Source organism: Anas platyrhynchos, chromosome 2 (assembly GCF_047663525.1).
Source record: "Anas platyrhynchos isolate ZD024472 breed Pekin duck chromosome 2, IASCAAS_PekinDuck_T2T, whole genome shotgun sequence".
Taxonomy (NCBI): Eukaryota; Metazoa; Chordata; class Aves; order Anseriformes; family Anatidae; genus Anas; species Anas platyrhynchos.
In genome coordinates this window covers 146078464-146091284 of record NC_092588.1, presented here as the reverse complement: position 1 = coordinate 146091284, position 12821 = coordinate 146078464, and the positions used below count along the sequence as shown (strand labels likewise).

Here is a 12821-nt window from a genome sequence, read left to right as displayed (position 1 = left end):
AAGCAGTGACTAAAAACAATCACTAACATACTAAGCATACATAGGGTCTACTAGCCTATGGATCAGTTTTAACCTGACAGTGATTAAATCCTTGGTGCTGGGCAAAATAACGTACCAACACAATACATGCTAAGCAAATAAATCCCTTAACATTACTCTGTGTCCTCTGTCTACTGAGATACCAAAAATATGTGTTTCTAGTCTATGAAATACAACAGTGATAAGTACAATGTACATCTACATACAAACAATGTGTATCTACAAACAAACAAGCAATATTCAGAAGAATTATTAAGCAGTTTTTATGATTCTGAAAAGCATTTCCAAATTTAAAAAATTTAAAAAGATGAACCTTGAATCTACCCCCACTTCTTTCATCTTCTTACTACACTGTTTTCAAGAGTAAATTTCTCTGTATCTCATCCACTGAAGCTGTTCCTTCTCATACAAATAATGAAGCAAAAGGATACTGTATTTAAAATAGCTCAAAAAATCACCTGTCCGAGAGGTTACTCAGTTTTTATTCTATGGTATTTTCATTTCTAAAGACTGTTATAACTTACACAGATGTTGAAAGAAACCTGAGAAGAAAAGATATTTTGGGTTAGTGTGTAAATAGTTTATACAATTGTCAATAAATCGGGAAAAAAAAAAAAAAAAAAAAAAAAAAAAAAAAAAAAACAGATATTTATACAGATCTGATATCTTGTGTATCATGGTCCTTTCTTTATTATAATTATTTCTCCTATTCTATTCTAAAATTTTATTTCAGAATATTGCACAAAGAGCAGAGGTGAAGATTTGTTCCATTAGAAAGCTGCTTCTTAACTCACATGTTAACTGAGGTTACCAAGTGCCTCTTTATGAACTCTTCATCTCTTGCTGAAATGTAAAGTTGACATGCCTACCAGTTAGTGGGCATTTTGGAGTTTGCCATTATTTCTAAAGCTTTATATCTGCCTAATTATAGCTAATTAGTACCATTTAGGGGACATAGGAGAGAAGCAATGATTTCCTTCCTCACCACATGGTCACAGAGTGCATATGGGAAACCAAAGTCTAGAAGGACTGTGATTATGACCCATTGTCATTATCTGTCTCCATTCGAAGACTTTTATATTATGTGAATGAATATTTAAAGTCAAATTATGGTATTCAATGGCAAATTACAACTAGATACGACCAAGAGAGGATTGAGCCCATCATTTTGCGTAAGAGCTCAGATGGCTGGAGTAATTGGATGATAGCTGTAGGGCATCCTTTTGGTGTATAATTAGGTCATTTCTTTCTCATCCCCTCACGGTGTGTATAATTACAAATTAATTTGAAATCCCACTGTGAGTAAAGAAAATCAGTTTAATATAATGGAAGTGCAAAAGCCACAGGATATTACTTTTTTAAAGATTTTTAGTGTTTGTGCCAGAATACTCAGTCCTGGCCCAAAGTTACATCCCTATGGACTGCAAGGCTTATATTCAGTTTCTTTGTTCATTTTTATACATACATGGATAAATATTCTGTCTTAAAATAAATTACATTTCATAGTACCATACTTTGCTCCAGTCTGTCAGTAAGCATCAACAGCAGAATAAGTAGGGGAAAGAAATGAAAACTAGCCATTAGAGTTTTGATAGGCAAAATTACCTTCAGCAAACTTGTAGGCAGCTCCAAACATGGTCAGCCATTTTGTTCTTTAGTCCTGTCATTATTTCCTTGCCATTGAAAACATATCTTTCTGATTCTACCCTGAAAGCGTTAAATGTTGCACAGCCCTAGCTAGCATACCTGCTCCTGTGTGCGGCGGGAGTTCACTGTTTCATCTCCTAGCTGAGCTATGTTCCTGGCAAGTTCTGCTTCCCTTCCTTTATCACAACACTGTGGTCGGATGCATCAGACCTCCTGCCTGCCTTAACGTCGATACAGGTAAAAACATGCACTTCTGTCAAATGGATAACCCCAACCACATCCGTAGAGGCAATGTTTTGACTTGCTGAACTTCCTGTTTCACTTAAGGGACAAATGTGTTTTCATCTCTCCCCAGAAATCTTGAAAGGGATCGGTGAGAGCGTCCCAGGTGTGATCTGAGCACAGGTGACGTCAACAGCAAGCCGGGGGCTGTGTGGGGTGCTCAGTCAGGGGGAAGAGCAGAAGAAAAGACTGTCGGTGCAGAGAACAAGGGTATTGAGATCTGATCATATTTGTAGGTGTGTTGTAAAAAACTGTAGAACATCCCATGCCGTTAGCATGATAAGATTAGACTTCTGGCAGGAAAAAAAAAAAAAAAAAAAGAAAAAAAAAAATGAAAGGAAAAGAACTGCTTAGATATAAGTTCCAAAGTTCATTAAGAGGGCTCGTTACTGCATATCTCCAAAGCTAAGATGTGCTGGGGCATGTGGAAAAATAGGGAGGTGTTAAAAAGCTACCCAGCTTATTAGTTTTCAAAACCAGTTCAAAGTCCTAGTCTTGGATTACTCAGACTGTGACCTCCAGGCCTATTTTTGATACCATAAAAACCATATTCAGGAAGGAAGGAAGAGATTATCAAAAAGGAAATAACTTCTGTTTAATCTAATAATGTCTTGGTAACAATAATTTTTTTTTCTTTTACATAAAAATATTTATCTGCGGATCTCACTATATTTTTTATATTTGAAAAAAAAAAAAAAAAAAAAAAAAAAAAACCACAGAAAAGAGGAAAAACCTGGAGCAAACAGCTAGAAATAAGAGGTAGAGAAAGAGATTTGGATGCATGTCTTGCCTGCAGAAGCACTATAAGGCAATAAAATAATCTAATCTTCTCATCCTGGGGGGAAAAAAAAATAAAATAAAAAAGGACAAGTTTTGCTAATAGGATATATCCATCAAGATGTTTCTGGAGAGGTAACGTCACTCTGTAACTTTTGAAACCAGAAGTACTTTAAAATTTCCACGTGAAACTGAATAGGTTAAACATTTCATTTCAAAATTTTAAATTGACCATATTTTTTAAAATCAATTTCTAAAACATATTTTTCCAACTAAATCTCATTTTCTACTTGGAAATTTTGCTTTAGAAAATTTTCAACATCTTCTGTATAGCTCCTAGGAACATATGGTACCTAGGTTATATGGTTATAGGGTTATATGGAAAGCAAATGGAAATATGGAAGGTTATATGGAAAGCAAATAAATATCTAGAGAACAGAATTATCTGCTCTAAATATATTTTTTCTTGCTGCTGTTATTAAAACATTATATGAATCATAAAACAAAGTTGTGACAGCCATACAAATAATACTCTTCAATGATAAGTTTTCTATAGGGAAAATCTATTAGTGTCATACAGATCTACAGGTATTCACTTACCAAGCCATGACTTGACTTTTAAAACTAAATTATTCTGATTAGCAGAGACTGGAGACTATCAGTGAGAGTTCATATACAAAAATAAATACAAGGGCCAAAACAGAATAATTGTTGGGTTGTTTAAACTCAATTTCTTAAGATTTTTTAATCTCTCTAAAACACAATTAAAAATGGGTAGTCTCAAATTAGCTCTAGATAATACTGTTTAAATTATGCGAGTAGTGAATTAACTCATTTCCCTCTATGCCTTTACAAGTCTTCGTTTGCTATGCAAATAAATCGTGACTTTTTATTTATGCCAGATCAGTGGAAAATAGAAACCAATAATACGATATTTTCCATCTTTTCTTATTACTTTCTATGCCTAAATGCTAACAACAACAAATATTCCATTGACATATGCATTTATAAGATAGCAAAACATTTATTCCTACTGTAAAGTTGCCCTATAATCATTTTCCTGTTAAGGAACAGACTGGTGCACTTAACAGCAAATAAATCCCACTCAATTTACCCACACTGCACTCCTCAGGATGCTACCAGAGGAGTGCAACATTCACCTCAAACCTCAAAACCACTTGAATAAACCCTTGATTTGATGTGTTCCTGACCCTCAGGCCATGCTTACAACAGTTCATGAATACAACTTGAGGTTTTGTATGCATCTGGGAAATCTGTGGTCTCTAAACCCTTAAAGTTTCCCAGGTGGTATTCTTTCCACTTCCTTCCACCTTTGTTTGGTTCAGATGCCTGGGGAAAAAGGATGATGATGGCAATTTAGAAATATGGCTCCTAAAAACACTAAGGAATGAGAGGACATTAGAAAAAAAAGATCTGAATGCAGGATGGCAATTCCGTTTGTAGCAAATATGAAACATAATATTTCTGTGTCTCTCACATTAGAGTTTAAAAACAAAACAAACAATCAAACAAAAACCTTATGAATATTTTTACTAAAACACAGGATTGTGATAGATACATTTTCTTTTGAAGACGTGATATGAGTGAAAGAAAGAGGTCTAAAAGTGCAGGAGGCCCAGCTACAATGAATGGCTGTTCATCTTCAGTGAATGATGTGAAACAAGACTTCTTACATTCATGGCACTACCATAAACACTCCCTGTAAATCCTGCCCATTAGTCCTCACTTCAATGGCATCTTCTTCTCAGACCTATTTTACTTATGGAACATCCTACTTCTCTAGGCACTGTCTATGCTCTTCTGAAGCAGATTTTCTACAGTGTTTCTAGATGGAACCATTTCAATGAAGTACTCAAAGAATAGATCACTTTCACTCCTTTAAAATCACTTTTTTTGCGTGATTTTCTGACTTATAAGTCAGGATAGTCACTTTTGTGATGATATTCTAAACCTCAGTAAAAGTATGATGCCTGAGGAACAGAACAGAATTTACTAGTCTTGCACCAAGGATGCTAAAGGTCATGACACTTTCCTAGGAGATGTGAGTTTAAACAGACCTTAGCAGAGCTGAATCCTCTATCCTAGTGCTAATCAAGCCCTGGTTCACTGGTAGAGCAAGAGCATCTGTTCCTCTATTGGAATTATGGCATTTTTTTCCCTTTGTTATTCTTTCAAGTGCTTGAAATTAAATATTTATCATTGAGCTAGACAGTCAATTCCTGGAAGAATGTTTCATTTTCACTTTGTTTTATTAAGGAAATATTCAATAATATGCCATTCAGTTTTGCCATAGGTCCTTTGACCTGTTATTATATACCAGAAACACTAAGGAGATCTATTCCTTGTGTCATCTTCTTGCAGGTATATATTGTAAAATGCATGTATATGCAAAAATATATTGCCCTACTGCTTACAGAAATGTCCTTTCTTATCTCTATACCTGATCTACTCATAAGAGTACTGAAGGTAGGAAATCAGGAGGACTTGTAAGTGTGTACAAATGCAGTGTACTTCAGAAACAGTATGTATTTGGTAGGTCTAATTTCAGATAAAATAATTTCCGATAAACCTACTGTTCTTACAGACTACATCCTGTAAGATTAAAGCTGTCTTTGCTTTGAGGTAAAATTTTAGGTATATTTTGCCAAGATATAGTACCCTATAATTATTTTTAAAACTGTGATTCAAAATTGAGGCCCAGCCCATTTCTGCCATTTTCTTCAGGCTTGGATCTATCAGAATAGTTTTTCATAAGCACAGAAAATGGCATCTTGGTGTTTTCCAACAGGAACATTTCCCTGTCTTCTATATTGGACATTATTTTATTACTAGGCAAGAGCTTCTATGTTTTTTCTTTCATTGTATAAAGGATTAATAGAGTACCTAGACATTCTTGGCTTTCAACTGTAGTAATATGGCTCTGACTTCAAGCAGGAACAATTTTAGTTTCCAGATCTAGTGGCTGCAAATGAGCATACAGCAACTGTGATCTTGGGATTAGGCAGGTCTCGGGATGCAGCTAAAACTTAATTAAAAGTTGTCTGGGAAAAATAAGCATGAAGAAAATTAATTTTAAAGAAAGAGAGGGAGAGAAGCTACTAGAAAAAGCTGCCTGTCTAGAGATGACCACTATTGTTTAATGAAGTCACATTCATAGGTTTAAGTTCAGAAGCGATCATGCTATTTGACCTCAAGTATTACACAACCCATACATTTTCACCCAGGAATTTTGGTCTTTCCCTCAGTAACTCAGAGCTGAGTTGGTCTGACCTTTTACAAAAATACACAGTCTCTGTTGAAAGTGATGAGAAGCTTATCCCTCCTCACCAGCAATCTTACAGGTAATATTGCATACAAGAGGTTGTCACACTTCTAAAGTTACACAGTCACTAACAGGAAAATCCATTTAAGAGACAAATCTACACTGAACAAACAAGCCTTTAATCTCTTGCATTATCTTCATTGTAGTTGATTTTATTCTGGGATCCTGAGGAAAAAAGGCTTTTATAATTACACTGCCTGCCTATGAATGTCTGTTTAATGACTTTTTAACCCATTAGTCAACCATGGGATAACAATTTCAAAGAAACATATTTCCCAGAAATAGGTAGCTAGATAAAAAGAGTCTACTAGCATACTACAGGACTTAATAGACACCAAAAAATCTGCATAGGAAAAAGTGGCTGTAAATGTTCTGTGTATAGAAAAACTTCAGCTGAAGACTTCAATTTTACAGACACCACAGAATGGTCTAACCTACAAATTGTCTAACCTACAAATTGTGCCAATGAGAGTATATGACCTTTCCTCTGAAGAATGTAGCAAATGTGGATCACCAACATAGGATACTAAGGAGCCCAACTTAACTTGGCTGCGTCCTTAGGTCGCTGAGCTTCTCTTCAGATTGTCTTGGTTGTGCTTCCAGTTCTGTGAGTCTATCTGCACTTCTTTCTCCTTTATTATTCCTTTCACTAAATATGTTCCCATTTCATTAAATGGAAGCATCCTGCTAAATATTTTTTTTCTGTATTTTGTTTCAGTTTAGAAAATGAAAACCTGTAAACTTGATTTCATCTCTACTCTTATTTAATTATCATTTATTTATTTATATATTTATTTATATAAACATATATTATATTTAATAATATTAAATTATAAATTGAATTATTAAAATATATATTAAATATACATGATTTATATATTTATGTATATTATTAAAACATATATTAGATTTAATGAATATTGTATATTTTATACATTATTTATTTATTTATTATATTAATATATTAAATTTATTTTTATTAAGCTGAAACCATTTTAGTTAGATAGCCCAACACCAATCATTAACTGCACAGCTGTATCTCAGTGAATGGAAATTCACACCTGCCTCTTGAAGCTGGACACTGAACAAGCGTAACTGAGGGACAATCCTTGCCTGAAAGATCTGCAAATAATAAGAAAAATTAGTCATGCATTGAACCGTAGGCATTGAGAGGCAAAATAGTGAATAAAAAAACAGCTGTGGAAGAACAGGAGCAAGGAGAGGGTCTTATAAGTGCCAATGCACCTAAACTCCCTAAAACTGCATGCCTAACAGTGTTACAGTTTAGTTCACTCTATAAGGTTTTATTTCAGTTAAACCAAATAACATATGGCTCTAACTGGCAGAGTTTATTCTGAAATAACAGGAACACGTTTGGAAGATGCAAGGCCAAATGCTCTCAGTCGTGTGGAAATCAAGCAGTATGAGATATCATGATGAAGAACAGTATATTGAACTAGAGAGAATTATAAGCAAGACAATAAAAATATCAAAAGAGTTCTGAGTAAACAAAAACAATTCAGAAAAGATTCTTCCCTGTTTATTCATGACTAGGGAAAGACAACCAAACCCACTGAGCCTGAAGGTAGGTAACATCACGGGGCTTCCCCTTCCTGCCCCATGCCAAACCGAAATCCATAGATACAACGGAAATTGGAAACAGTGCGCTTTCTTCATGTGAGGTGAACCATTCTATAGGCCTATATCAAAGGTTTGAGATTTTAATGGGTAATCAGCCAGCTTGAGACATTCCCTCGAGGTGCCTGCATATTTTGATTACAGAAGAACTCAATGCTACAGCTCCGCTGCTCAGGCTGAGCTCTCTGTGTCTAGTACCTTATATTATTAGACATATATTTTGTATTAATTTATACCTTGGGGAATAACTGCACATTAGTTTCCAACTTGAAGAAATCACCTGTCTCTTTAAATTGACATCAGGTGGGACTCCTACAGCCACATAGTAAAAGCTTCCTCACATACATGTATTCAGCATAAGAAAAGGTCTCTCTCAGGGACCAAAAGATGACATAAATAGCCACTTAGAAGTTTTGCCCAGCTGCAGTATTACCAGCACTTGTCATTCAGGTCTCACGAGTAAAACTCCAAAAAAATTGTGAAAATAGGTTTCATTCGTACGTTTTTATTGTTATTATTTATTTCCAATTTTCCTCTGTCACTGTGAGGACTTGATGACTTTGAATTCTTTAAAAGTGAACACAGTGATTCTTACTCAACCACATTACTACAGAATATGTTTTAAGAAAATCATCAAATACTGTAAGGCTCACAAATAAAATCACAACAGCTGGCCACATGGTTGTATGAGCCACTCTCCTTAGGATCTTTGTATAGCACAAACAAGTTGGCTTGAACAGCTCTTCTTTTCAAACTCTTTATATAAGATGAAGCCAAAATGAATTACTATAGCTAATAAGCAGTAGCCTAGACTGATTAAGCTCTTTTTGTTATCTGGCTCTATCTGTTCATAACCCCCTATTTACACTTTTGTGAGTATAGTCAGTGTACATATGAGCTTCTGCAAACAGGTTTGCATCTGTATTACAAATCTTCACAGCAAGTCAAATAGCCAAACACAAACCAGCTGCAAAACAAAACAAAACAAAACAAAACAAAACAAACAAAAAGCTATTGCAAAATTACATACAAGATAGTAAGTCTGTCTGAGAAGAGAATAAAAACCAAGGCTCATTACCTTGTTCACATCTATTTAGCCATTTTACTCACTGAAAATACAGAAAAGATGCCATGTGTACATTGATGTATAACTACAGCCAGGTAGCTTAACATTATCTGTAGCCACTTTCAGAATTCCATGGACAATTTGTTTGCTTTTTTTGCATCTTTATTGTGTACTTCTGCCTGCTGAGCTGTGTGGCTGATCTTTCTCAATCTGTTCCTCAGAAGTAGAGTCCAGCTATGTGCTGTTGGGTATTATTGGAAAAGGCCATCTTCTAGTCCAAACTGAAACAATTTCACTTAAAAGTGCTAAAATGATCAGTTGTAGCTAAAGAGCTACTTTCTTAGGTCATGACCTAAGAAAGATGCACATACTCCAAAAAAAAAAATAATATATATATATATATGTACATACACAACTTGAGATACCACATACTCTATGGCTGAGATCCAAACAAGGAATTTGAGCATTACTTCCATGAAATCCAAGATGCTGTGTCCAACAGTAAAGTTGTCACAGTTCCTTGAGTTTTGCTGTACTTAAATCAGGAGGCATGTATCCTTTTACCATAAAAATTCCCTAGATACCTTAAATTCTAAATCTATATGGGCATTCAGTCTCCTAAGCCCTCACAGCCAAAGAAGGCAAAGTCAGAGTCCTGACAAAGCTTTAAATCCACAGACTAGAGGTTCCTCTACTTATCACCTAAACACACTGAAGCATATTCTGAAAATAATGCTACATGTGTCTTTTTCTTTTTTAAACCATGGCCATGCCTTGTAAAGCATGCACTTGCCTTCCCTATTCACTATTTTGAGGGTAAGAGCACTTATCACTGAAAAGCAGCTTCAGTTAACCTGAGGATACTCAGCTCCACACATCCTCTTCCAAGAGGCTATCCTAACTTTAAATCTACGCAGGGAAAGAACAGCACAATTAAAGCCCTCCCACTGAAGGTTTTCTATTTTCCATAATGGTATTAAAGTATTTCCTGCTGGAGAAGGAGGAAAACTATAAATATTTAAAAAAAAAAAAAATTGAAATATAAATATAAAAATATAAAATGATCCTGAGCCTGTGATTACATCATTCAGCTTGCAACAGGGAAACAAAAGTCCTGGTTCTTTCCTGAATTCTCTTTATGTATTAAACTGTCATGAGATAAAATACAGAAGCACTACCTAATGCAGAGACTGGGCAGCACAGTTCCCTCTTGAAAGTCAATCTGTAACTCCGTGGAGAATCAGTACTCCCTTTTCCAGTGATACTGTAGTCAACCATTCACCACTATAAGCTATTGCCATTATCTGACCTGCTTCCCTGGAAGAAGGGGGTCTTCATCTACTTACCCTCAGTGGGCTGAGGTAGGCAGAGGGACTAAGCCTCCTGAAGGTTAACTATAGGACAAATAGATCAATTTTTCCTACCTCCTTTATTCTATTATTAAAAAGAAAAATCAGGATTTCAGTTGCATTTTAAAAAGAAAATTTACAGATGTTGGCCTGTAGGAGAAACTTCTTAGCTGTGAATTCTTCACGAGGGAAGACATTTCTTCATAGTTCTGAGCAAAAGTCCTAAAATTTGGGGAGAGGGCACACTTGTATATAAAACACTTCACTCATTACTGTTTCTGTTACTAAATTAAGTGTCTGTGCCCATAGCTCTGTTTTAGGCATACAGTTCTGCCCATGTATTGCCAGCACTATCACTAGGACTTCTTTGAAAGGGCCTCGCTAGAGGCTATAAACCAGAAGTGAAAAGAACCTTTCAGAAGTGAAAAGGCTGTCTCCATTTCTTGGAACTCTTTTGAAAGACTTTAAGAATGTTTCTCAAAAATCTATGTTCAGTCCTTAGATTTCAATCTCTTTCTCAATTTAAATCTACAACAGATGCTTAAAAATAGATGTGAAAAAATGTTTGACCCTGATCAATCCATTTCAGTTGATGCAAACAGTTTATTGGTAGACATTTAAATTTTCTTATTTGGTTAAAGGAAAAAATAATTTTGTATAAAACAGTTATCCTATTATTAGTAAAGTGATTTGTGTTTGCATTTGCTCAATATTATGGGCTGGTTTCTGATACAAAATTAAAAGTATCATGGAAGACTTCATATTTAAATATTAGGAAAAAATCTTATTTCATAGTAGACAATTTAATAATTTCGGAAACCACTCTAATATAATCTGTTCTTATTTCAGATTAAAGCTTTTTTTATTTAATAAACATCTTGTGGCTATTTTATGTCATCACCTCTAGAAAACTAATTCCAAACTTATTAAAATGCATGTGATGATTTGAAATTCTAGACCATTGAATAGTGGAAAATTTTAAGCATGCTGAGTCCTGAAGGCAGTTTTTCCTACAGGAAAGGCAAAAGCAATATAGAGGTGAAAACAAGTTATGACAGGCTGTGCATGGACAGTTCACACCACTCAATTTCAAATATCTGTGTATATGTGTCTTTGTACACATTCTGGAATTAATTTAAACTTAATTTGCCATCTTTTTTGTATATTCAAGTGGTACACATATATTCAAGTAGTGCTAAAACTCTTACACAATTATCTAACACCTGACTTTTTAAAAATGTTCTCTGGGCAGCTACTAATAGCTGTCTGCCTATCCAAGAGCAGACAGAGTGTTTCTGCAGAAGGGGTTAGCCCTTACAGCAATCAGATTACTGCTGGTTTGAGAAAGCAGATACACTCAATTTTAGCGCTGATACACTCAGCTCTTTTCCCTTTTAGCTCTTTTTTAGCTCTTTTCCCATCTCCTTACAAATCCCAGATAGGCACTAACACAGTTATGCCTCAAGCCCATGTCACATGTCGTCACGGGACCCTACAGAACAGTTACTGATGGTGCATGGTGCACACTGACGTGCTGTTCAAGCTGCAGGTGAGATGCTTGAAGAGGTTACTGCTTCTGCTGCCACTCTGCCCCAGCATGCCAAGGGATGCCAAACCTCCCTGTGCAGTCACTTCCTAACCTCCCAAAATGATCTTGCTTAGGAAAAAGTTGTTGCACTATTTACAGTACCAGCTTAGAAAGCAAACATATTGGCAGGGCCAGAGGGATAGTATGCCCAGGTATGGAAAGGGTGAAACTTTAGAAACATGGAGACTTCAGGGCCTGAAAGCAGCTGAGCTGTAGTTGGAACAACATTTTGGACTGCAGCTGGAGAGGTTTGCAACCACACTGATAAATAGCTGCACATCATTATGGAAATATTTAAAACCACTCAATTTCAAAATAGTCTTGATGACCTGTGATTCCTCCTGGGAATGGCTGGGCAATTTAATTGTGGTTATATGGAATTGTCATTGATTAGGGCTAGCTGGTGTGTGGTAATACCTGTTTGTTTGTGGTGAGTGGTGGTGGTGAAACAGCTCAGTGTCTAGTATATGCCAAATAGCATTAATCCCACAAATATGGAAGGAAAGCACCATTTGGAGAATAGGTTTAAAATAGACAGGCTAGCAGTTTTCTGGGAGTGCAGTAAATAGAGGAGAAAATCTGAAGAATGGAGGATGAAAAAATATAAACTAGTGAAACCATTTAAATCATAGAAAATTATAGTTTCAGCTAATAGAGAGAAGTCAGAGAAGGGAGAAGTCACAGCAGATTTACAGAAGTAGAAGCACTGTGGAAATAGTGATCAAGCAAACCTGATCTATATACCTGATCCTTCTCTAGCTTACAGTATTCTGACCCAGAGGTTATACTGTCTTCAACCACACCCCACAACTGCTCATCAGACATACAGAACTGCTAGCTGAAATGACTGTCTGATCATACTCTGACCTACCTTGGTCAAAATGAATGAACTAGAAAAGAACTGTTTAAATAAAAGATTTTTGCTGGCTGGACTCATTTTGACTGAAACTATTTCAGAAGTGTTCACAAAAGACATTCACCTTCTAGTTTGGAAACAGCTAACATATCCCAGAAATAATAAGATAATGAGGGCAGTAATGCTATTATTTGGTATAAATGACAGCACACAATGGCATGTGTCTGAACACAAAT

General features: G+C 35.6%; 1 long non-coding RNA gene across 2 annotated transcripts in view; it reads left to right on the top strand.

Moving 5' to 3' along the window:
• Positions 1-1785: 1785 nt before the first annotated feature.
• LOC106014491 (uncharacterized) overlaps positions 1786-12821 on the top strand; it is a 31481-nt gene continuing 20445 nt past the window's right edge. The window contains exons 1-2 of one of the 2 annotated variants that reach the window (XR_011807091.1): positions 1858-1923; positions 2042-2091. This is a non-coding gene — a long non-coding RNA (uncharacterized lncRNA). Of the gene's footprint in view, positions 1924-2041; positions 2092-12821 lie in introns of both variants that reach the window. The other variant, XR_011807090.1, reaches the window with a different exon arrangement.